Source organism: Ambystoma mexicanum, chromosome 14, assembly GCF_040938575.1.
Source record: "Ambystoma mexicanum isolate Mex_15411 chromosome 14, UKY_AmexF1_1, whole genome shotgun sequence".
Taxonomy (NCBI): domain Eukaryota; kingdom Metazoa; phylum Chordata; class Amphibia; order Caudata; family Ambystomatidae; genus Ambystoma; species Ambystoma mexicanum.
In genome coordinates, this window is record NC_090940.1 from 526180100 (window position 1) to 526203346 (window position 23247).

Here is a 23247-nt window from a genome sequence, read left to right on the forward strand (position 1 = left end):
AAATGGCAGGCTATTGGGTGATCTTCCAGCAAAGACCAAATTCAGCAGAGGTATTTCCCAGTCTCTCTTGGACTGTATCCTCCTGACTGTGTAAAGCTATCCCATGGCTACGCGTTTGGAGGCAACTCGAAGACCTGATTGCGATCATGACTCAGTTTGTTCAAAAATAAATGTGCAGGATAACCAAGTGAGTTGTTATTATTTTTTTTATTAATACCGTGTGTCAGTTTACAAAAAACTTTTCACACTTAAGAAAATTTCAGACATATCTATATGTATCACAACATAACCTATTACAAAAATCCAGATTAAAAACACCCTTACAAAATTTCCACAATTTCAATCTAAAATCCGTTCTAACATGAATTACAACATTAAACACTTAAGAATTTTTCCAAATTGCTGAACACATTTCATGGCAAAAATTAAGTCTGACCAGCTATTAGAAAAAACATTTAAAAGCACTAATTTCCTTGCGCACACAGTGCACATTGTTATTAGCTTGAGTAGATGACTTCACACAATCTTACATTTAGTCAATTTCAACATGATTCATTCTGTGCAAAAGTTAATTTACAATTTTACATAATAGCCTTCCCAAGGCACACAAGAATGAAGTGTAGGGATTATTCATGCATTTGATCCATAACATTTCACGTGATGATACAGAGTTCATCACGTTATTCGCCCCCAAAAAGGCGATTCTATCGTTTTTGAAGTGACTGCAGTAAACGACCAAATGCTTGATAGATTCCTTTTGCAGAGCTTTTTTACAGAAGCGATATGTATCGGAATTAAAATACAGCCACTGACAAATGTGTTCTTAGCAATGAAGCTGATTCAAGCGAAACCGCAAATAAATGTCACATATTTTAATGTCGGGAACAGACTCAACATACATCAGTCTGGGAAACCTTCTGTGTGTGTGTAAAGCAAATTCTTTATAAAACAGATAAGAACCAATTTCATCCTGTGATTCAACCCAATCCATCTGATATAGCATTTTTTTTAGAATATCCCACTCGTGTTATCTGATCTTCTTTGGTGATGTTAATGCGTTGCAAAGCGTGATCCATTCTTTTTTTAAAAAGATTTATTGAATGTGGATTTTGTGAGGCCAACATCCTCGAAAATTCCACGTAAATGGAATTTCGAGGAGGATCCAACATTTTAACATAAGAATTGAATTGATGCCACAGGAAACAAGCTGATAGGCTGGAAAGACCTAGTTCTATGCATATGCAAGAGTTTGGAACCGAGTTTGACAAATTGAAAACTTGTTGCCAAAGGCGACCTTCAAGAGAATTTAATATGTTATCGATGTCATGGAGACACAGTTCTAAATTATACGAAAGTATCGCTTTAGTCTTTGATAAATAGAATTGAATCACAGGACTCAATGAAAATGTACATTATTTTTGGTAAATTATCCTTAGTCGAGAAGTCAATGGTCTCATTTTTGCTATTAAAGAATGACGCCAATGTTTTTTCTAGAATTCATTGGTGACATCAAAACCCAAATATTTAAGCATAGATATTCTGTCCAATTTAAGATTGTTGATTGTCAACGAATATTGTGGGATTTTTTTAGAACCTGACAATATTAAGATCTTTTATTTTCCTACATTAGGACGTACATTGTGATCAAAGGCAAAGGTAGAAAAAATCTTTTTGGAGACCCGTAGGTGTTTTATCAAAAATGAGAATATCATCTGCGTAGGCAAGCCAATGTATTTTGAGATTACCAGGTTTTACTAGATAACATAGTATTTGATCCCAAATCGCTTCACTATCAACCAAATACAAATTGAAGAGGGTTGATGCAAGCTACAGCCTTGCTTCACCCCCGTGCAAGTAAGAATGTTATGTGTTACATCGCCTTGCCTATTGATACGGAATTTAAAATGTGTCTGTATGTAATAATGCAAGTAGCTGAATGATTTTTTTCGCGCCTTGAAACACTTGTGTATAGGCGCGTTACAAATGCCTTATATCATATCATATCATATATCATATATCATAAATCCAAGTCTTCTGAGTTTATACCACAATATATCACGAATAATGCAATCAAATGCTGAGCATAAATCTAAAGAGGCCATATTTTTTTTTACAAGAATATAGCATGTGCGATAAAATGATAACATTAATCGACGTGCCCATTTGTATGCGAAACCCAGTTTGGTGCTTAGATAGAATGTCATGAGTTTTTATGAATTGCTCCTTAAGCAAAAGTATGGAAAAAACTTAGTAGGACGAGTCCATTAGGCCTATAATTTCTGGGTTCCGCAGAATTGCCCTTTTTTATAAATCGGCACAATCAATGCGATGTGCCATGAGTTGGGAATGATACCTGTATTCAAAATATTTTCAAATTTTAAGAAAAGAATTCTGGCTCAGAAAGTTGGATCGGTTTTGAAAGCACATGCCAGAATGCCATCAGATACAGATGCCATGGAAAAGTTAAGCTTACCTATGGCCCAGATAATATCATCAATGGACCAAATGAAACGAGGAAGTGCATCTAATTTCTTTATAGTAAATTGTTAGTATTGGAAGTGCCTAGGGAGTTGAACATTTTCCAAAATGAATATAGACCATGCATTTGCAGAAATATTATTGGGCAAAGCCTTCTCAGTCACGCTAGAGCCAGAATTTTTAAACATCTGCCAGACAGATTTTGTGTTATGCTTACATAGATGATTTATACTTTTTTGATTATCATGAAGATGCAAAAAATAACAATGTCTTCTACAGGCATTGTTGTACAGCTGTACAATTTGCTTCTTTGTGGCCATATATTTGCCAACTGAAGTCTTTTGCGCTGCAAGGTGTCTCAAATCGCTATGTTTTCCTTTTTTTAGCGCAGCTAGGTATGAGTCAAAGCAGTGAAGATGTGCTTTCTGCCTGTTTAAAAAAAGATCAGATATCCAGACTAATTTTTCCCGTATGATCGCATTGTTAAGTCTTTCCAGATAAACGTAGTCTTGGAAGGAATAACAAACACTTGGATCATATAATACCATCATGCTCAGGCTATCAACAAGTTTTTGACACAAAAATGTGGTCCAACGAATTATGCTCGGGAGACGCTCTATTTCAACCAGAGCCAATTCTGGAACAGTAGCAAGTAGCAAGCTGCACCCAGGATAATTCTGTTTTTGATTGAAATGAGACGGTGATCACTATAGCCTGCGTCTGTCGAGACACCTGGAGAACAAAATTTCAAAAGTTTCTGAGACATGACAAAAAAAATCAATTGTAGAAACAGAATTATCCCTGTGCCATGTGTATTGGGTCTTAACATTGGAATTTTATAGAAGGCTTTAAATATAAATTCATGATTTAACTGTGCATTCCCATGTATGGCCGGATCACTTAGCCATCCTAATACCGTGGCAGGATTGTACAACAGTGAGGCATTGTCAAGACTTTGTATAGAAACACCTTCAGTTTCTCCCATTTGACCCATGTCCTCTCCAGTCCCTTCTGGGTCAGAGGGACATGCGAGGTGTATGGGTTCTAAGTTTGTGTGTTTATCCAAACTTGCCATAGTGACACTTCCTTTTGGTAACAGCATTGTGGCATGACCCCCTTAATCTTACGATCCAAAATCAGACCTTTTGATTGGGTTAAATGACCCTGTAATAATGTTTCATGGTTTGTACCGTTGGTCTGCCGTGAAAGTTTGGTGGAAATCACCTTAATAGGATAGAAAGAGGACAGTTGTGTTTGTTTGCAACCTAAAGTTGGTACGGCACTTATGGATTTATTAGATACACCAGTTGAATGGCCATCTCCAGTAAATGCTTCATTCACGGAGGCTTTAACCCGTTTTTGTATTAATGTTTGTTTATTTTCTTTTTTGCAATTGCTTTTTCTTTTTTGTTGCTGCACCCTGGGTCTCCATCATCATGAGGGTGCTGCAAAGCTAACTTGCTTTCCACATTTAATTGATCTAAGTCTACCACAGCTTCTTCCACATTGCATATTACATTGTCATGCGTTCCAATCACAGATGTGTTGGCCGCCTGTTTGGTGGTTTGTCCAGCTTTTTTTGATATATTTTTTTTTGTTGGCAAGTTAAGCTTTTAGCATTTTATATTCGTTTTAGAGCTCTTAGATGTAGGCGTCTCTGTTTACGTGACATACAGGCTCCCTTCTTCAAACCACTCCTGTCTGTGTCTGACCGACTGTTCATACTCTCATTGGGTAGAATTTCTACAGGTAACTCCTCGATCTGCTCCTGTTCAAGCACATGAACAAGTGCTGAAGGACTATCCAACACTGTAGTGGAGGAGGGAACATAATTTTGGTCCAAAGATAAACCAATGTGACTAGCCAAGTGTGTTAAGTCGGCAGCAATTTGTATGATCATCTCCTCAATTCTGCCATGATTTTCAACTTGGGGACATTGGGTTTGTCTGTCTCGTTCTCACTGCTAACTATTTCTTCTCCCTGTTGTGTCACAGCCTGTACAAAGGAAAGTTTAAAAAACAAGGCTGCATTCCCTACAATATCAACTTCACCTTGGTGACAAGACAGTCAGTTTGAGAGGCCTTGGCATGGGTATTTTTTCCCACTGATCAGTCATGTTCAGATGCATTATTAGTAACAGTGACTTTATTTATACTGCCATATAACATTCCTTCAATCTTATTAATGCATGCTATGATCTCAGTATTTGACTGTTTTAAAGATCTTATTTCCAGGTGAGTTAATTCATGGCCCCTATCTAGAAGATTTAAGATCCTGCTCATGACAGGAAACTGCAAATCCATATTCTCCGATGTGTGGACAACTGGAGAGGGCCCTGAAAAGGTGTTCTGCACTGGCTCGTAATTAAGCCTGGGAGGGGAAATTGGGTTTACAGGGCTAGAGCACCCACATATCCCTTGATTATTACTAGGAGTTAACTTATCTGGAAAACCTTCGGCATCACTTTGGAACATTGCCTTACTGATAGCTTTCAGATGTGTAATTCTAGAGGGAGTCATTTTCATGCTACTCACCTCCGAAGAGTCCTGCACTTGACAACCCGTGGCTAAAGCAGTAGAAGTTGCCTCTCGGTTACTAGCTTGATGTAAATGCACATGCTCTATGCCACCTTGTCTACCTGTGGCTGGCATGGACAGGCCAAGAGAGAGACGTGCCCGCTTATAGAGTTCGGTCATAACAGTTGACCCCATCATAGAAATGTCAGAAATGCGGTCACTGGAAGGGTTGATGTTTGGTTTTGCCAGCATCGCTGGCATAAAAGGTTCTCTAACACTTAGGAAGCTATGCTGGATGTACAAGTCCCCATCATACGTATCCTTGATATGAAAAGATTTCTTTTCAATGGTGGACTCCCCAGGAGCACAAGCGTAGTCATTTTGTCCCTTATTATTTAAGTCACTGCTCTGACATGCAATGAGTGCGTGCTAGCTTAAGGTTGCTACAACGCATTCATGGCTTACATCAATAAGGGGATCAAGGGGACCTTCCATTTGGTTGGTCATGTGCTTTAGGTTCTCAGAAAATTTGAAAGAGCACTCCTTGATAATGGGAACCATTGGTTTATTATGTTTCCCACTACAGAGGTTGCTCGCCATCTTTCAAAAGTACAATACATGGCCCAATATAATTAAATTATGAGCCTAACATAAATTGCACCCGTGTGCAAGCATGTGTACTAAAAATACAAATAATGAAATGTCACCTCCAGATGAAACTTGATTTGACAACAGGTCATGCTGGTCACCTACAACACCATCCAGTACAATGTTACAGACTGTAAAGACCAGAGCAGACCAGCACGCGTCAGTGACAGTGTAACATTTTCTCCACGCTTCCTTATATTACAATAACTCCCACACAAAGACTAAGAACTCTACGTCTTACCGTGCGTTCAGCACACAGGTCCTCATCCCAAACGCCACATAAACTGAAAACAGCGGGAGAAGCCATCAGTTTCAGAGGCTGGGCCCGGGAGTGCGAGCGTGCTGCACAGCTGCGCTGCAAGCGGCTCTTCTTATTCAATTTGCATAAAGGGAGCATGGCCTAATAATAAAAGTACAGAAAAGTATATATTAGGCACTTATAATAGAAGATAAGTGTGGTGAATTATATAACAAGTATATTAGAGTCCTTAAAGTCTTCATAGAGCCGGTATACACCAATTGCTTATTCCGTATAGCACAAGGCAAAGTAAGAGTGCAGTGCTTCCGACAGCAGACAGCCCACTTCCAGCCTACTTCCTCAGAGCGTGCGCGCAGGAGCGCGCGAACAGCTCTTATTCAATTTGCATAAAGGGGGCGTGGCCAATTGCTTATTCCATATAGCACGAGGCAAAGTAAGATTGCAGTCCTTCCGAAAGCAGACAGCCCACTTCCTCGGAGCGCGGCCAAGTGAGTTATTAACCAAGTGATGTGACCACAAATCGGCAGGCATTAAGGAAAATAATCAAATGGCGTGATTTACGTTTTGATACTATACTGCCAGTAATTTTATGTAGAGATTGTTAAAGTGTACGAGGCATTTGGTGGCAATCTAAATTCAGGATCTATTAATGTGGTATAACTCCATGAGGACCTTTTTTTTATAATTTGATTACCCCATTATTAACTTCTCTAGACATAAATAGCTTGCACGAACATGAATGTAGAGTCATGAAATCCTGGTTAATAAATGAGGTAAAGAAAGATAAAATCCTCATAGATCGCAAGCCTGCATTAGTAATTCATAAAAACTGGACCATGGTCATGTAGACTGTGCCAACTAACGATAATTGGAAAATCTGTAAATCTCATGCAAATTAACTTCACCAGATGCATCAGTACACTTAGCATCTCAAATAGAAACTGATGATTGGATGGCACGTTTCTCGAGTCTTTACTTCCATAAAGCTGTAAGGCTTGACTTTTGATGTTGTAAATTCAACTACAACGGTCCCTATGTCTTGGCATTATGCCTATGTTATCCCTATATTAAAGAAGAGATTCCCTTTAACACTGCAAATTACTGGCCGATTTCACTACTGGAATCATCCTCCAAAGTTTACGGGAAAGTTTTGTTGATCCACCTTTAAGAAAGGGAACATGACGAACATGCTATTTGAGAACTCCAGGGCAGTTTCTGGAAGGGGAAGAGCACTGTATAGCAGGCTTTTTTTGCACGTAGCTCTGATATTCAAATCTGTCAACTTAACAAAGGAGACCCTCTATATTGTCTTTGTGGACTAAAAATCTGTATTTGACAGTGTCGACAGACCTAATTATGGCAGGACCAGCTTAAACAGAGTGAGTGCACCTTAAGGCAAAGGACTGGGGTGACATCACTTGGTGTTCAAAATTAAAATTTGATGTGCAGGGGCTATAACCAGCTGCTGGCAGTCAGGCATCACCCAGAAGCAGGAGCGACTGCCAGGGAAGTGGGAGCGAGTACCCAGTGCATCACAAACCTAACTTCCGCATTAGATGCACACTTTAACGTTTTACCCATATGTATGGTACATTATGTTTAAATGTGTACTAGATGTGTTTTAATTCTTCTTTATTAACACTCAAATATTCAATGCCACATATGCATGTTTGTAAGTCACTAGTTGGCCTAGGGAGTCAAAGGGAGCTGTTGGTTTAAAGGTGACCAGGCTCTCCAACGCTAGCAGCAGGAGCTAAATAGCTCACAGGTTCCAGCAATTTCGAACCCTGCACTATAAACTGAGGTGTAGCATGATTCAACCTATGTTGGAGGTCTAGCGTGTAACACAGCTATATATGGTTCTGAACTATGGGGACATATAGCAAAAGAGTATGTCTGGCCGAAAGGAGGTTTTTAAGACTGCTACGTCAAGTACTGTCTAGTCTAGTGCCTCAGTAATTTCCATGTATATAAAAGTTGGGGGAGAGTGAGGTTTTATTCCAGGAGATTTGGTTAAAGCCAAATCCATCAAATTCTTTCAGCCGAATATACCCGCAAATATATGTCGAGCGGTGGATAAAGGTCATAATTAAGGTGGGGGAGGGGGAGCTGTGTGTGGAGGGGTCCCCCTCTGTTAGGCAGAATCAAATGCAGTACCCTTTGGGAACACCACACACAATTAAGACTACAAGTAACAGTACAAATTCACCTTTGGTACAAGCCTGTACTACACAGTAAAGTGGTAGCGATGGCTGAGCAGCCAGACTTATCTCAAGAGTAAAGTGAGCAGTACCAATAGTTACACAAAGGACAGCAATTACTATGGTTCAAACAAACACTGACTCAAGGTTTCTGAGTGAAAGAATATACATTTATTTACACATCAGTTGTAAAACAATTCACCAAAGTAAAACAGTAGAAAAATCACACTCTTAATATACTACACCCCACCCAATCGATTGACTTAATTGCTCGAGGTCAAGCTTGATTCCTGAAAACCCTGACCCCCCCTCCCCCCACCACCCCGGGTGAGGCTGTGGAAAGTGGACATGAATTTTGGATGCTGCTAATAAGTACCCCAGAAGTTGACCTAGCGCTTGGGACAACCTTCTTGAGTGTTTGCGCCTAATAGCATAATTTAACACAGCCAGGAGATTTGTTGAGTTCTTTGGACTCAGAAACACCACTCTGAAGCATTACTCAGAAATATGAAGCTGACACTGATGATAATAGGTTAATATATTTTTAATATCACATCTATCTCCTAAAAGCGCTAATTTGCATTGTACACGCTATAACAAAAGCAACTATAACATAGCACATTACCATACATATGAGAAGAACTGTGGTGTGAGCTAACGGCATGGTTTAAATTAATAGAGAAAAGAACAAGTAATCATTTTAGTTTAGCAACTGTGAGTGACAGGGGATTTATGGTATGTTGATCTATGCGATGCTATGGTGTAACATACCAACGTGTAACATAACAAATGCCTGTAGTCTCAAAATGCACACAGCAAGACTTTCACATTTAAACTCCTGCTTAAGGGAAAGCTGCGCTGCATACAAACCGACCACGGCTTCCTGTCAGTTGGGCCTGCGTCTTCCTGTGCTCTGGGACCTGCGATGCTCAATCTCTTCCCAGCCCCAGCACTGCTGATTGCGTTCCCTCCCTTCTGCCCATTTAGCTCGCCTTTTATATGTGAAAAAGGGATCAGACTTGAGCGTCATATCTTGCCATATAGGAGCTTAAAACCTAACGCTTGGCATTCCTTTGATTTGCTTGCACATACTACATTCCTATGTGCAACCTTAAGAGACAGGTGCTGTGTGTGACTAATGGTTGTCTCCCTTGGAGTGACTGGGCTTCTGCTCAGAGAACGAGCAAAGCGTGTCATTTGCTGCTGCACAATTTATTATAATAAATGAGCCTCTGATAAGGTAAAGAGTGACACTTGCTTTCACACACTCTTAACTGTGTGCATGTATAGGTGTCTATTTGTGCTTCCTGTCTTATCAGATCCTACTGATGTAAAAAAAGAAAGGCATCCCTTGTACTCACTATGTGCAGTTTAAGACGGGAAGCTGCCACTTGTGGTTAGGTTTCTTTGCTGGAAAGAGGAAGCTACGATTTCATGTTACTCGCCTCTCACTACAGCCCAGCAGCAGGTTATGCGTGTATTCTTCGCTGGCCACACATTCGTTTTTTATTAAAGGAACCTATATTATCAGAAGCATGTGTCTATGCTTGTCCCTTGAAAGCAGCTCCTGCATTATGGGTAAGCACGTGCTTTTGCTCAACAAACATTTGTAGTCTCTTACTGTTGTGTTGCTAAAAGTCGCCTGATCTGAGCCAAATTGTCTTCTTGGACTCATTATCCTTAACACCCTCCTCAAGACACAGAGATCAAGGGATTTGCAGCTCCCTGAAGTCATTAATACACCAACTGAGAGCTATATGTACATAAAGTGCCTATATTGGTGGCACAAAAACGAGAACATTTACACCTTCATATTTCACCAAATTTCTGCTGCATGCAAAAATTAACACAAGTTGCTTGATTGCTCAGTGCCTAGAAGCATGTCATGTGTGATATACACAATAAAAAAAATGAACGGCTGCATCACATTTCAAATAGTTAGCACTAATTGCCAACAGCATACATGAATATATGCATCTAACATTGCGGTATTCAGAATGCATCAACTACATTGTAAGTGGAAGTAGCTGAGGACGCATGAATGAATGCATGTATTCACTGTGAGGTAATTCGGTTAACTGAAAATCATTACTGGCAATAGCTTCAAGATACGACGCAGAATCCTTTGAGAATTCATTAGCAATTAACAACCAGCCTAGCTTAGCACCTGGCTTCTTGAACCACTGCGCTGTGCACTGTGTGATCCTGAGCACATGCTGACATGCATAAACTGTCAATAGTTGGAATCAGTGTCCTTGAAAGTAAACTAGTATGGGAGGGCCTTTGTTACCCACAGAGATTGGCACATGCAGGTCATTCAATGTGTATGTTTGCTTTGCACACAAAGTTGCATCTTGAGGTATGATACAATATATTTTCAGTTCTTTAATCCCCGATTGAGCTGCCAGCTCGGGCAAATATTGTAGAATTTCAGGAATTCTGAACTCCGAATTAGCAGCAAGCATTTTTCTGAGGTGTGTTAAGAAGCACAGAGGGGATGAAAACAAGATTCACATATTGTCATTTTTTACTGGCCTTGGCATCGTTTCCTTACGCCATGTACTCCTGGAACCAGAGAAATCCAACACTTGTCTCGCTTATTTCCCCAGGTCCCTGGGGGTCAGGGTTTACGAGTAGGAATTTGATCTTCTTGTGGCTGGCTTGTGTCCGGCTTTGTGACAGAGGGTCCAGCTGCTTCCTTCGCTTCGGCACGGTCGCATTTGGCAATAGTCTGAGTCGATTTCGTCGTTTCCTGAGCAGTTTATCTTGCTCTGTCATGTTCCCATGACAAGGCGTAGTTTCAGGGGAACTTTCAATGAATTCACAGTAAAAAAACTTGCGGGAAGTACCTTTTGGATTCTGCAAATGTCTCTATGCACAGATAATGTTCTGGCGAGTCTGCTGTGCCAAAGCGCAAATCTTGGCAGTGAGACTTTGACTCCCATGTTCTTGGCAAGAAGTGATTCTTCAGCACAAACTCTGCATCTAGCAAGGGGCTGACACTGTAGGCTTCTTCCTGATCAATGACAAAATGTTCTTGAAATTGCAAACACTGTTTGTATCCAAGACGTCTGCAAAGTTCTGCTCTGTACCGGAAACAAGTTGCTTCAAGGCCCTTCATATTATGACTTGTCATGATTTCATTATCTATAGCAAAATATGAGGCAAATACGAGGTATTATCAACAGCCAGCAGTACCACACACTCGACGAGGTCAGTGTTCTAATGACTGTGTCCAAGGCAATTAACCCTTTATGTAGGGCACTTTTGGCTGCTGCTGCCACCACAAAAAGACCAGTATTGAACCTACTGAACTGTGAACTGTCAATCATAGAGTGCATGGCTTCCTGCATCGTATGTTCGTAGCCTAGCAAAGATGCAATCTGTTTGACCACAGCAAAGTGTGCTTGAAGATCTGTATCTTCAGTGCTTCACAGCTCCAAATGCATTTTCCACAGCCTTGCTATGTATAAGCTCAATTTCGGTACTCTAATTGTACCGTAAAGCTGGGCCAATGTAACGATTTCAGTTGAACCAATCTAGGCGGCTTCAAAATGAAACCGCAACATTTAATTTGTGCATTTGCAGTTATCAGAGTTGGCATTCCCACTATGATATGACAACACGATTGATTAAAATGTACCAGATATGAACCATTAGCTAGGCTATGCACTTGATTGTAAAATGACAATTGGTGCAACATGCAGTGTGCATATAGAGTTACTGTCACAGGAATTCACTGGCTCAGCATGTGCACACCTCATTCAAGTAGAGCCTTTGCATTCACGTAATGAGTACTGTGTTATTTCAGGACTAGATGGTGAAACACATGCATGTGAATACGGTACCACGTAATCTTCTCAGACCCGCGTGTCATTTACCCAATGTACCTTAGCACATGAATGCAATTCTTGACATATCATAGAAGGTGTGGTTTGAATGGGAATGCTTAGTACCCCGTGCCAATCCAATTTGTGGAGTCTGACGACCAAGCAGATGCTGCTACTACACTCTTTGCCAGTACACTAAGCAATATGAAAGTGGAGCCACACATCGCCTGACATGTTGCAACCTTGGACAAGTGAAGTGCACGTATTTGTTCTGGCCATGAAATTACGTTCCAATCTGGGACTCCTCTGCTGAGTGTCCAGAAAATCTGATACCACAGAAAAACCTCCTGCAGCTTCTTGGTCGCTTCTAAGCATAGATAAGTCATTTTGAATCAACCCTACTACATCTGTAATGACACCTCTTAGCGTGTAAAAGCTGTTGCAGCGCTTCATCATTAGAATATGCAGCATGAAATTCTAGCTGTACTGCCTCACTTTCAGTTTGCAGGATTTGCATTATTGCTTGTGACCAAGTGTAAGTTATACCTGTTATGGACGCTTGCCCCACCTCACAAGGTACTGTAGGGTCAGAAGTGGTGCAGTTAGCTGCTCTCCTGACACACCCACTTAGTGTGCGCCTCAGCCAGCAGCTAACTGCATGATAGCTATCCAATTCTCTTCTTTTTATGACGTTATCTAGAGATTGTATCACCTCACTTAGGTAATACTGTGAAAGCATTACTTGGCACAGCTTACATATGGATATAGCTTGTGTCAGGAAGGTGTTATGGGAGTTCCAAGCCCTATATGGGCCCACACTGAGTCCTGCTTTTCTTTTATTGCATTCATTTGCTTGAACCACCCATAAAACCAGTCTCCCTGATGCATAAGTAATATGCTTGGTGCCATTGTGTTCTTTTGCTCCTCTATAAGACACATCCCAGAACTCACCTTCTGCCCTCTTCCACTCAGGCTAGAAACTCAGGTTCCTATTACTGAGTGGTCTGGAACTGTGTATAATTCAAGAAATACATCAATTGTGGGAATCTACATGCCTTGACTAATGTGTGAACACCTTTGATTTGCCATACCTGTTGACCCCAAGTAGACCATGGACGGACAGTCTCCTGCCATGTTTGTTCAGACATGTTTGCATTATTCTCTGTCAAAAATGTCTGAATCTGCAACATAGATGTGTTGTGCATTATGTGGCTCTGGAGGGAATGTATACCGATTTTCATACATGTAATCCCCTGCTTGGTATGGTCTCAATGAAATATATGGGAACTGTGCTTTGAATTCAGGACTGTCGGTTTGAAAAAGCACTGCACAGTGTTCCCAGAATGGGTAGTTGGGCCACAGAATGGGATTACGTTTGAAAAGTAAAAAAGCATTGTAATACCGCACATAACACACATGGGGCCACATTTCATGGAGATACTCCACATCATCAAACAATGCATTTTGCGCAAATGTCTGGAGCCTAGTTCTTAACAGTTCTCTGTATGTTCTGGACACAGGATTACTGGTGCAAACAGTCTGGATTCATCAATCACAGAAAAGGTGTGAACTTGCAGCTGTGTCGCTGGACCAATCAAATGTCTCAAACGATGGCATCCACCCATGACCCATAGAGGAAGCATTTGTATTGAGGCTGGAGTTCCTGGCTCTTGGAGCTCTCTTTTCTCGAACCTGTCTGAAGTACATAAAGGCTTTAGCACAACTTCTTTGCTTGCATGTGGATTGGAAACCTTGCTCAGAAAATGGCCAGTAGTCAGTGAGATGAAGAACAAAGTGAGGCTGATCCATAGTATAAGAAAAAACACTGCCAGCATTTTATAACACCGTTTTAGAAAGTCTGTCCAAAAGAATTCTTTCGTTACTTTAGCAACTAGAAAGACTTTCTGTTTCCACATTGGCAGACTTGCAGTACTTTCCTGAATTGTGGATGTGTAGTCAAGATTGGCATATTCTTCCTCATCTTGAACGCCTATCAGCATCATTTGACGGATCTCCATCTCTTCATCTTCTTTAGGCTCCTCAGTTGGAAGAGGAAGATTGCATGGAAACATCGCGGTAAGCATCTGGCACAGGTTTTAGTTGGTCCACAGAAACCTGCCTGGTACCTCTCTTAGGTGGTAATGCGGGTAGGACAGCAGTTCGGGAACCTTTCACTCTGATTACTTGCACTGCTGGTGTGTAAGATGGGCAAAACTGAGTCTTATCTTGGATCTTTTCCAGGACCCAATCTCCTGCTTCGAGAGTGTTCTCAGGACTGGCCTTAGGAGCTTCCACCTGGAGGGATGCCCTCAGCAGCGTTGTCGCCAGTAGTTGCTCATGCCTGGAGAGGGGGCTGGGAATAGTATGCAGATTAGGCATATACATCTTTATCCCAAACAAGAGTTCAAATGGAGTCTTACCATTGCATAGAGACTGGTGTGGTAATTTATTTAAACTCCTGATCACTAATGGCGTATGGTCTATCCAGTTACCTCCAAGAGACAGAATGCATTTAGTCAGGCTAATTTTTACGGACTGGTTCTCCCTCTCCACACCCTGTTTGTTTTTGGCGAAAATGGGTGTGAGAAGTGCAGCTCTGTTCCCCATGCTTCTAATGCTTTCTTCAGAGCCTGCCGCGAGAAAGCCGGACCATTTTCAACATGGAACGTTTGAGTCGCTGTCATGGCTACTACACCCCAAGAGCCTGTATGACTGATTTGCAGTCTGGTTTCTTTTGAGGAATCATCCAGGTGAACCTAGTGCAAGAATCCACTATTACTAGAATGTACTTGAATGTTTATGGCTAGTAGGCCTATATCACCTATATATTGGATCTCAAAGGGCGAGGCTGACTTTCTCAAAGGAACCTCCTTATTTTTTTCTGCTGTGATTCACAGTTGTCTGTACACATGTGCCACTGTTTGCTATATATCTTCACCTGCTGTCCTAGCCCTGGCCACCAGAACCGGTCAAGGAGCAGCTGGGCAGTTGCACTCACCCCAAAATGGGCGGATGCAAGTGCAGCGTGAGTGACTGCAAATCTGCCTTTCCCTGTCTCTATTGGGGATATTATTTTTTTCATAGGAATGACGACTATTGCTTTGTTATTTTCAATGTCATAAACATAATTACTGGGGAAACCTTTTGGCCTAGGTACAATACCTAAACAAGCCTATTTTATTTCCTCATCCATTGCAGTCGCTGAGCAAGTTATGGCTGCTATTGTTTTTCTCACTGTGTGCTCTTTGGCATATTTGTCTGCCAATGCATTGCCAGTGCTATTAATGTGCCTTTTGGTATGTGTCTTATGTGCATCACCCATAGCAAAGGGCAAGTCTGTTTAAGATCTCAAACCTGCTTCCAGAGTTGCCTGGAAGCAATAGTTTTATGCCTAATGTCTCTGAAGTGAATTTGCATCCACCAATGCAAATCAGTGTTACAAGCATAATCCAGTACAACATAATCTAAAGTCGGGTTCCCTGAATCTGCTTGGCACTCTTCAAGTGGTAATCCTTGCAATTCAGCAGTCTGGGCAGACATGTCTCTGAGATGCTTTGTGGCAATATCAGTGTGTACAAATGCTTCTTCATGTGTGAAGTGTCCTACAACTGCTGCACACGCGGCAGCGTACTTGGACCGTGCCCCTACCACTGGAATTGTCGACCCATTGCAGTAAATTACCTGGAAAAAAATCAAACGGCGGCATGTCAGGCCATGAGGTGTCAGGCTCTGTTTCCATTGTCCAACTCAATCCACTCCGTCTTTGCAATTCTGCCATATAATGGTACTTTACATCTGGAGCATGTTTGGATGCTGACCATTGAATCCATCTAGTGTGTAATGCTTTGCTTTTGATGCAGCTTCAAGTTGAGCTAGAGGTGTGTGTGTATAGTTCTATTTGCTGCAATGGGTCCTCCTTCTGAATAATCATCTGAACTGAATCCAGCATTTTCTCCTAAATTAGTGTTGTTCACTTTGTTCAACTGCTTTGATTTTCTGTGTTACAATGTTATTAAAGAATTTTGCATCACTAATGTGCAATTCAAATTGCTTTGACACTTTAGGAAGTTCCATTAGAATTAGCATCCTTATGGAGCCTGATTTTGAAGATTGGTGTACAGTGTAAACGTGTGTTCTAGCAAGGACTGCATTTTTGGATTGTTTATCACCTCTCTTTTCATTGGTATTAATAGAGGCCCCTCTGGTGAAGTACAATTTTTTTCAAGTTTACAAGTGATTATGTTTCTCTTTATCTCACAAGCACATCCGTGGCATTTATTGGCTTGAGGTTATTGATGAGTTTTAGTTTTATGAGAGCAGCTGTTTGGCATTTCTCAGCTTTTGATGTTAAATTATTAGATATGTTTGGTATAATTTTAAAATATTGGAAATGTTTGCATGTGTGTGGCTGTGTGTGAGTGCATGCATGAAAGAGCACTTTCACTTGTTAGACCCAGGAGAGCGAGCAAGGACCGGCTGAATGCCTGGGCTAAACGTTACTTTTACTACACCAGCATCCCTTGCACTGAGCAAGTATAAGTCATACAGTTATGGAGAGTAAAAATCATCCAGCAATTCTTTGATGGACTTTTATGTAATTTTAACGTGCCATTAACAGTTATCCCCCCAACCTCCACCATCAGGACTAGCTATTTTTTTTTTTTTTAATGAGACCAGGTCATCACTTCCCAGCTGTATATATTTTTAGTCGGGTTATCTGTACTATAACTTCTCAACAACTCTGCTATATATTTAGGCACAACACCCTAGCTACTCAGTAGAGCTGCCATATGGGACAATGGGAACGAGTTACAGCAGGGCTAAAGCACATTTAGTGGCATCATAACTAGATTTTTTAGCAAGACTGCTAGGTTTTGGAACAGTACCTGAATTTTTCAACAGTGGCATTTTAATGACGCAGTCCCAACATGTGTTTGCTATTTCAGTATGTAGCTAAAGCATTGAAGAGAAACAGTCTCTAAGCTCTCCCCTCCATTCTCCTGAGGTGGTAGTGTGCATTGGTGGACAGTGTGAGAAAAAGGGCATTGATGTAGTAGGCTTCAAGCCATCCTGCTCTCAGTATTGCACTTTCCCTAACATCTGATTCTCCCATGTCTGACTATTGTGTGACACTGCCTCTAGTACCTCTTTAAACTCCTGCTTCATGTGTAGGATAGTTTAGTGAAGGAGGCACAGAGCTTGGGACGAGCCAGTTAAGCCATGCATGGGACTGCCAATGATCCAACCCTCCAAGGCTTTCAGAGTTAAAAGCCTGTCGGGAAACTTAGTTCAGTGTGTGGATAAATATGCCACACAGATCAATGTTTCACCTGTGAGTTGCAAACCTGCAATAGCTTGGTGAGCTCATGCATCTGGATGCAGTGATATGTGTTGTATCTCCCATCTTAAAGGTTTGAGTTGTAGCAGAACTGACTTGGCTTTCTCGAGGGTAAATGTTTGATGGTTCAGAACTTGCACATCTCATCAATGCTGCCATACTTGGCATTCATTGCAGGTAAAACATTTGCATGGAAACAAGTTCAGCATCAGCTGATAGGCTGGAATTTGCAGAATTAGAGTTTTCCAACTTGCAGAATTAGTTTCCTAACTTCCAAAAAGCATGTTTGCATACATTTAAAAGGAACCACCCCCTAATTCTCAAATGGAATTATATCTATGGATGGAAAATGCATTTTCACTTTGTAGCACATATTATTGCTATGCCGAATTCCAAATAAAAAGAGAGAGGAAGAGCAATTACGAACTTGGACACAGGACAACAACGTACTGACGTTGGGGCAGACCGAACACAGAACGTAATGGAAAGGAGGGAGAGCCAGAGTAATACAATGTGGAAGAAAACGGAGGAATTAACACGCGCTAGAGGCACTGGAGTTACAGTAATGGAGACAGCAAGACAGAGGAGATAAACAGCAATAATATTATTCTGAGACATGATATGTAGAGGGATGCAGAGCAATAGATGACAACAAGAAGCATGGAAACACTCAATAGTGACAGGTAGAGCAACAAAGTGGGAGACAGGGAAACAAAGTAGCAACCGGATGGGTAGAGCCAAAACATGAGGATGAGGCAATGAAACGTAGGTAAAGAGGAAGCAACAGTCGGGGGGGGGGGAGACATAGTAGGGTCAGATACTCAGAGAAAGCCCTTATTGCCCGCATTATTACCAGTAGTGATGTCTCCGGCTTATTGACCATAAGGACCACACCGTCAGCGACTAGGCCGATTTTATGATGCGAGTTCATATATCTGACCCCTTGAACCTCCCTATTCACCCTTTTTAGATTCGCAAAGGGCTCCATTATTATTGCAAAGAGTAGGGGAGAGAGTAGACACCCTTGTTTGATTGCCTGTGTAATTAAAAAATGGGCTTGTCAGACCCCAACGTTCACCTTGTCCCTAGCTTGAGGGTTCTGGTTGCCTGAACTATCCTCGGAAAATTTGGTGCCACCCGCACCTTGCGCTGCATTTCATGAAATCCCAATTAACGCAATTCTCGGCATCTAGCATTAGTAAGCAGGTAGGCGTGGAGCTCCCCCCCCCCTTGTGGCCTTATCGATTATGTGCACAACCCTCCTTACGTTATCAAATGTGTTCCGCCCCTGGATAAACCCTGATTGGGACTGTGCTATTACTTTCAGAAGTACCCCTTCTAGCCTTGCCGCCAGCATCCTGGTATATAGTTTGGCATCCACGTTAATGAGAGCAATCAGCTGGTATGAGGAGCTCAGCTGTGGGTTCTTCCCGGTTTTGGAATTAGGGTAATGTACCCATCTCCATGGATGTCAATATCAATAAAAGGACTTTCAATGGGAATTTCCAGCGGCAGTGGTTGTGCTTAGAGAGTCAACCAACATGGTAATGCTAGGAAGACTTGGGAGAGGAATGAGGAGGGTTTCAGAGTGTATATAGAGACATTGAGGATTCTTTGAAGGGTGTGAAAGAGTGCCAAGGAAGTCCCAGTAGTAGCCTGCAGCATTAGGGTAGGTAACATAGTACAAGCATAGATGAATTGTAGTGAGGACAGGTGTGATCTTTCTAATGTTAGGTATATTGTATCTTCTGGGTTGACAAATAATGTTACACATTTCTTTCATGGAGTTTGAGGTGGCTACCAAAGAGGACCGAAGGTTTTGTAAACTTGGGAGATTTTGCGAGCAAGTCAACTGAGATAGATATGGGTGAAGGTTGAATGGGATGAGCATTCTGGGGAGGGAGATATACAATTTCAGTTTTAGAATATTAAAGCATATGGCAGCAAAGGGCCATCCGGTGGAAGCTGAATGTGGGTGAGGGAGGGAATTGCTGCTTGTGCTCAATAAAGAAGACCAGAAAGGAGGAGAGGATCTGGGGGTCGTCAACAAAGGAAGGATGGGGAGAATTCAGTGAGATGCGATAGCTTGCATAAGGAAGAGGCACAAAAGGTAAAAAGAAGCTGGCTCCCTGAGGGACTTGGAGCATCGTCAGAAAAGAGTGGCTGCCAAGAGGTGAGAAGGATTTGTCGTAGAGGAACAAGTGAGAACAAGGGACAGATACCCGAAGTCCAATGCTTTCATTCTTTGCCTATTGTGCTTGAAACAAGAGTCGGGTACCTCTGCCCAGTGTATCTTGGAATGTTACATTCTTAAAAGGTGCTAGCTCAATAGCCAGCGCTCACATCCATTGGTTTCGTTTGAATAGAAATCTCTGCAATATTTCTACCATGAGTAATTCAAACAAACCTATATTGGTTTGTGTGATATTTCTATTATAACCATTTTGGTATCCATGATGAGACTTGTCCGATTAGTTAAACAAAGAGTTATATTTTCTTGCATATTTAATCAAGAATTGTTTTGTCGGTCATTGTGAAATATTGTAATATAATTTAATGGCCCGCCTTCACTTAAGTTTGCTTGACACATCATTTCTAACATCTGAAGTTTCGTGCTGGGCATGCTTTCTCAGGGCCATATTTTGAGTAATATTTGTGCAAGGTACAAAGAAAGGAAGCCTAATAATTAAAAATGAAGAATGTGGTAGGAGCTTGTGGTGTGGTTTGGGGTCCTAGTTAAGCCCACAGCAGTGAACACAACGTAACCTTGTCTGACAAGTTGATCATCTTATACTTACGTTTAGTTATTACATTGTGAATGAACTGTTAGTGCAAAACAGCAATATTATGTGTTTATACTGCAATCCTACACCCAAGAGTGAGTAATAGCAGTGGGTAATTAATGAAGAGTTTTAAAAGCCATGTAAGAATGGAAAGCTATGCAGATGGAGATTACCGTGCTCTAGTATGTTTTTAAATGTGTTTTTTATTTTCAAATGATCACATAACAATGAATGACAGTTACACAGTTGCATTGACACTACAAAGCCTTTGCTTCCTGCGAGGTTTATGCACAATGTCCACGGACCCGCCCTCCCCAGCCCACACACCCCCCATATTCCAAACTGCAATCTCATTTCTGTCTTCGGATCTCATCTTCAAGGCGGTCTCAAATCCAGTGACCACATTAACTCATTTAAGATTTGACCCCAATCCATACTCGCTCTCCTTGTTTGCGCCAGAATCTCGGCCTCTGCCAAGCCCCACTGTTGAATATCCTTAACACATTGTGAGAATTCCAGCCTCCTGAGGCATTTCCACGAGATTGCAATCCCTCTTTTAGCCAAAATGAACATCAGTCATACCATCTGTTTCTTGGTTCCCGCCCTCTTTACCCCTGGGATCAGTCCCCACAACCATAATGACGGCATGCACTCATGCGTTGTTTGTACCAGGGAATTTATCTTCTTTATTACTGGTTCAGTGTCCAGTTCATCCAGTATGTCCTCCCACAATTCAGCAAACCTCTTCACCACCCTTGCATATGTTTAAAAAGCAGTCCTGTAACCTCTTGTATGTTTCCCTCCAGAGATCAAAAGGGACAGCTTTCTCTCTGCAAAGACATCCCCTATCTTCTGACATCTGACTTCTCATCCGCCTCAACTTTAATCCCACAAGTATGTTTCTAAGAGTCTCATCAAAGGCCAGGGGAAGATCCGGCTATACATGCCTTCTATCTGTAATTTTCGCAACCGCTTCTTCCATACTCCCCGCGGGACCTTATATATTGGTGCCATTTCCATTGTCTCCATCGTGCTCGGTAAGAGCTCTAGCCATTGTTTATGTTGATGGCCAAAAGCCTTACTGGATCTTACTGGATCCCCGTCTGGCGAGGCCTCTCACCATACTACAGTCTGTAGCTGCGCCGCCATGAAGTATAGTCGTAATCTGACACCGACCTTCCTCCTGACATGAAAGGCGGAGCATTTCTAGAGCTACCCTCCTCCTTCCCGAACCCCAGAGTAATTCCCCAATTTTCATATCCAAAATTCAAAAAAATACATTTTTGATCAGGTATGGGATATTCACAAAGTAATATAATAATCTGGCAGAATCGCCATTTTACATAATGCCACCCGTCCCATCAAGGAGAGCGGCAGTACTTTCCAAAACTAGACGGCATCTCCAGTTCCCGACAACGCTGTGCCGGTATTGTAGACAAGTGTCTCCTTCATAGCATAACATGACCTAACGTAACAGGTGTATTTGAAGTGCCCACGTTTACCCCCAGAGGGGCATCTTGGTGCTATTGACAGATAACCAATGTTTGTTACCCAACTTAATGGTACTCATTTTATCGACCTCGGAAGCATGAAACATCTGCACCCCTAAGTACCCAAACGATTCGAGCTCCCAGTTTACGTCAGTCAGAGAGTGTATCCCGCCCTCTTGTATGCAAGGCTGCCAATGGAAACAACACAGATTTCTCTGAATTGGCCTGGAACCCTGATAGCCCCAGAAAATTACCTAACCCCTCCAGTATGATCGGAACATTCTCGAGCGGGTTAGTAATATACAATAAAACGGTGTCTGCGTACAATGGGATATTATGCATTGTACTGTGAGCCCTTAACCCCGTTTCCAGAATGTATTTCCGAAAATACTGTATAAACGGCTCCAATGCCATGGCAATTGGAATCTGAGAAAACCGGGCACCCCTGTCGTGTACCTCTCCCCACTCTCCATCGAGATCCTGTTGTATGGTGCACTAGTTTGTATAAGAACATTACATAAAGATAAACCATGATCAAATGGGTACTAATATCAGGCCTCTCTTACCTGAGGGTGCTGGAATGATCTTAAAGAATTTGGAAGACCAATTATAACTGAAAATAGGTGCAGGGGATCATTTGGTCAGTCTTGAAGAAAAGTTGGTTAAAATCCTGTGAATAAATTGCTGGATTAAATAAATGGAAAGAGGTGCTTCAATGGTTTCACATATTTTAGAAACTTATCAAGAGTTACTGCTCCCTATGTATTGGGAAGTGTCAATGCTAGGTAGTTATAAGGGCAAAGCATTGGTCTGGGACATGAACCCTGCCTGCAAATCACAAGGTTTAGTCCCACGGGAGTGCTGTTTTAGCCCTAAATCGTTTGAGACTGATAAATCGAGTACCTGTTATTGCAGTACTTAGAAGTTGGAGAAGCCTGTCATTAAGCCCTATACAAGAACACAATATTCTAGTTGAAGGAGGATATTTGGCACATCCTCGTTAGAAGTGGCACAAGTGGTAGTTGGTATCTGGTGAGGCGATCCAAAGAGAAACAAGCCTTGGCAAAACCAATAGTTTTGGCATTTTATTTTTTGTAATGTGATGAATCTTAATAATGTGGCTTAGTGTTATAAATAAATGTAGTTAAAGTTATATTGGTTGTGTGTTCGTGCTAAATACTAATCGTGAAAGGTTGAATATATTGTTTTTATTAGCAGAATAGTAATGATGAAGGCATTTTATGATTAAAAAAGATTTATTGAAATATATATTTATTTTGTACATGGTAAACATTACTCTGGTAATGAAAGTCTGCAGTGATTATATAAAAATGCTTTGTTTGCCAAATTGAAGTTTATTTTTTAATTTATTTAATCAATAAGTTTATTGATTTGTAATATCTTGCCATTGCAGAAGTTTATTTCACATTTAGTGGGTTAATTGTTGGTGATTATGTCATCCACATTTTCAATATCTGGTTCTGTAAATAGAAAGTCTAACAGTGCAGTGTAGAGAGTCACTGTTCATGGTGTGGTGCTTACTGCCTGTGCACAGTATTTTGACAGCGGAAATGCGCACCATAGTAAGTGTGCATTGGGCATTTTGAAGGAATAACCATTGTGACTACCCCTCTTTGCTCAGTAGCGCAAGCTGAAGATGGGAGGATGCCGGTTTGGTTTTTGCTGGGCTGACACGGATAATAA